This window comes from Magnolia sinica, chromosome 13 (genome assembly GCF_029962835.1).
Source record: "Magnolia sinica isolate HGM2019 chromosome 13, MsV1, whole genome shotgun sequence".
Taxonomy (NCBI): Eukaryota; Viridiplantae; Streptophyta; class Magnoliopsida; order Magnoliales; family Magnoliaceae; genus Magnolia; species Magnolia sinica.
In genome coordinates, this window is record NC_080585.1 from 26,051,604 (window position 1) to 26,056,153 (window position 4,550).

A 4,550-nucleotide genomic window follows, 5' to 3' on the forward strand; every position below is an offset into this window, starting at 1 on the left:
ATTGACTGGTCATTGCGATTTCTGGTCGGTGTCCATGTATGTGGTCTCATTTTGAATGAAAGGTTCGGATCATCACACTTATATGTCATGTGTACAGTATAAAATAGGAATTCATTCCTTAGGTTATTGCGATTACAAATCATTGATCCTGACTGCTGCCACTCTTCCAATGGGGAACGGTTAAGGTGCCCCCACCCAGGACTGTGTCCTTATTGTGGGCTCACATGCTGTCCATCCATTTTGCTAGATCATTTTATGGCATGAACAGGGGAATGAAGCAGATCTAAATCTCATGTAGACCACACTACAGGAAACAGTGGTGATAGAATGCCATCATACCATTAAAAACTTCCTAGGGTCGGAAAATCCTGGATGAAAAGGAAAAAATAAATATAAGCTTGATTTAAAACTTTTCTGGCCCAAGAGAAATTTTTTAATGGTCAATCATCACTGTTTCCTGTGGTGTGGTCCACAGGATATTTTCATCTGTTTCATTTTTGGGCTCGTGCACTAAAATGATCTGAAAAAACGGATGGACAGTGTGGATTTAGAATACATGCATCAAGGTGGGATCCACGGTAAGAGCTGCACCATCTTGGGTGAGGCTAGGGCCGCACCAAATCCGCTACCTGTTAAAACGATGCCTATGATGTCATCCTGACCTAACCAGCAAGCTGCTTTCCAATCCAACGTCAAAACGCTGAAGTGATGCTCAGCCCAAGAATCATGTTGAGCCACTGGTCAGGTGGGCCACAGTTTGTGAAAGATATTGACGGCTCTACGAAAACTTGGCTGAAGTTTTCTGACCCGTCTACCTCTTTCTAACGTTTGGACCCAGATGCTGAGTGGACTAGATTTTTTTGGGAGAACATGCAGGAGGTGGGATCTTGCTGCACGGGAACACGTGCCATCCACCATGAGGAGCCTGCTTCGCACGTGTCATCGCTTGAGATGGTGCCGGTTGCGAACATGAGGAGCCGGTTTTGGGTGAGCTTAGTATTAGGTAAACTTTGTGGGCCGAGTAGTATTTGCTGAATCATTTTATGACATGAGCTAATAAATGAGGTAATTCAAAATTCAAGTAGGGCATATAATAGGAAATAAAGGAGATTGACTACAACAGTTGAAACAGGGCTGCAGTTACTTTGTATCAGGCTAATATTTTTCTTCTTTTAATTCGTTACAGTGGTAATGACTTTATGAACAGTTTGGATTGCATATACACATCTAAGTGGAGCCCATAAAGGTTTTAATGGGAAGTAACCCTTTTCATTGTGTTCTAGTTATGTGGCTCACTTGAATTCACATCTGACTTAATTTTGGTTTCATGTCTTTACTTGATCTTTTAAGATGGATGGATGGAGTAGATTTCTCACCAAATTCATGGTGGGCCCAACATAGCTTCCAGTGGTATGAACTTGCTAAGAAACGTTTTAGTTAAAAATTGGCTTAATATCAGTAATGTGATATGATGTGATGCGGATTGAGTACCACCCCAATAGGCCTGTTAGGTGCTGTGTGGGACTCATTGTGATGTATATGTTTTACCTACGTTGTCCATACATTTTGAAAGATTATTTTAAAGGCATGAGCTAAAAAACGATGCATATCAAAGGCTCAAGAGGACCACACCACAGAAAGTAATAAGATTAAAAAATTATCATTTAAAACTTCTTAAGGGCCACCCCACTTAGACTTGTCATTGTCCGGAACTGCATTTTTACGTACAGTAACCAGTTAGTGCGAAACGGAACTTCTTTCCCACGCTTGTGGCGATCCTTGTGAACTCCTCCTCTCCAAACTCAACCATTCGTAGCGTTCCAAACTAATGGATCCTAATCCCCTACCATCATTTTCCCATCTCCAGCCAATCAAAATAACTAAAAGAATCTTTCTTCAGTCTTCTTTTGCATAAACAGCATCTTCGTAGCCGCAACCTTCTACTCTTGAACCCACTAGACAAATTGAATTGAACCTTGTGTTTCTTGATTCCAAAGGCTCCCTTACACTCATCTACGACTACACTGTCAATACAAATCAGAAATGAGAAAAATATAGCCTTGCCGTTTGGATATCCAAATCGAACGTCAAAACAATTATGTGTTTATTCCATTTGTGAAACCGATCGCAACCCAACTCATTCCAAATGCGTCCTTGTGCAAGCTTGATCACAACAGTGAGATCAAACGATATACAAGGGGGGAGAGAGAGAGAGAGAGAGAGAGAGAGAGAGAGAGAGAGAGAGAGAGAGTTGCGAGTGCAACAACGAGTCACGACTCGCTGCCATACCTCTTTGCCCATTTATTGGATGTGGATTGGATGCCCATTTATTGGATGTGGATTGGAAGGAGAGAGAGAGAGAGAGAGAGAGAGAGAGAGAGAGAGAGAGAGAGAGAGAGGAGAAGGAATGTGAAAGAGAAAAGGAGAATTCGTTGACTCGATAGCTGACCGATCCAACTCATTGATTGACCCTCCACCATAGCATCGAAATCCAACCTGAGTATAGGGCTAGATCAAGTTACGTCTTCGCCATTTATAGAGAGAGATCTTAGCTGATTTAGATAGAAACGCCTATGAATCGCCCCAAGTATAAGCACGTTGAACTGTGTTTAATTGGAACCAAGTCGCACCGCCTTCACGTGATTTTCAAGCATTATATTTGACCTTTGCACATCAAACCAGGAAGTCGATCTTCCCGGTTGAAAACCCTATGTCAGATGTTGATTTGGTTTCATTTACTTATTTGTTACTTATTGTATCCTTTTGATTATTGCTTACATATTGTAAATTATATTTATTTAAAGTTTGTTAAGAGTTGTAAATTGTTTCCATTTGATTATTTTGTTACAAGTGCTCTGCAGTTAAAAGGATCACTGTGTCATTATGTTTCGTGAGTTTATCTGATTTCTATAAAAATGTAAGGAAATTATGTGGGTTGTAATGTATATTTGTTCAAATACAACTCACGGTCTTAGAATTCGGGTTCGGGGCTAGCCAAGTCGGGTATTGAATTTTGGGGCGTGACAATGGTGGGGTCCAACTCAACCTGCTATTGTTAAGAAGTGGATTAGCGTTACCTGGGTTAAACCTTAGAGGGTGTTACCCTAACCACGTGGGCCCACCTTGAGGTATTTGTTGTATATCCACATCGTACATTTGTTTTTCTATCTCATTTTAGGATGTGATCCAAAACTTAGGAAGATCCAAATCTCAAGTGGACCATACTAATAAAAATAGTAATGAATGAGTGGAATGGATTATGTGTGGGCCCTGTCTCACCTAAGATGGTACTGCCCTAAACATGGGGCTCACTGACACTGATGTTTGTGAGAAATTCACCATGTCTATCTGTTTTACAAGATCATTTTATGACATGTGAAAAAAATGAGGTGGATCCAAAACTCAAGTGGGCCACATGAGAGGAAAAATTGGAGAAGGAAATGCCTTCTGTTGAAACCTTTACGGGCAACCTCGACCCGTAACACATGGTAACTTAAACTCTAACAACTTAGACTCTTAGCACATGACAATCTAGACTCTAACAACCCCAACCATTAACCCATGATAAACTAGACCCTTAACATATGACAACCTCGACCTTGGTTGACATGTGTTAAGAGTCGAGGTTGACATAATTATTCAACTAAGGCAATGCATTATAAAATTTAGATTCTATCTCCTTTATTATCTTCCACATGACAACGACAACCATCCATCTCCACCTCAAATCCCTTTCGATAATCACTTTTCTTCACCACAATCACTTCTCTCTATGACAACAATTATGACCAACCCTATCTATCCACAACCAAAGTGGCTTTCATCTATGAGAAGTTGTTGTTGTAAAAATAATAATAATAAAAAATCAATTTAAAATGTTTTTCACATATTAATGGCTTGCATTTCTAAGAAATATGGTTGTCAGATAAGGCTGTAGAAGTTGTTGGCAGTGCTTGCATGATGAAGAAGTTTTTTTTTTTTTTGTTGGTACACCTACTGTCATTTCACACTTCATTGTTAGTCATCCTCACTAGGAATCAATACCAAGACCTCAGTGTTGAAACGATGTATATATCTCTTATTCAGTCTACCACTTGAGCTATGAATCAGGGTATCATGATGAAGTTGATAGCGGTGACCATACGTATATAGGAAAATATAGTTGGAGCAGGTAATGATCGGTCCTTAGAATACATGTTTGAAGAGGAAGAAGAAGAGTCTCAACAAAACAATAATGTGTCCTCGAATGGCCTCCAACCCTACCTAAAGGGTCTTTGGACGATGTCTTTGAGGCCCACCGTGGGGTACGTCTTGAATCCATTTTGTCCATTGAAATCAAAATTTTATGAAAAGTCGTGGTCTGAAGAATGACTTATATCCATTGATCATGTGGACCACACCAAATGGAAACAATTGGCAATGAACGACCATCCTCAGTCCTGTGGGTTACAAAGAGCTCATAGTAACATAAGGTTAATGACTTTCCAAAGAAATGATGGGCCAAAAAGAGGATAAACAGATTGGATCTACCCTCCAGTGGGCCACGACAT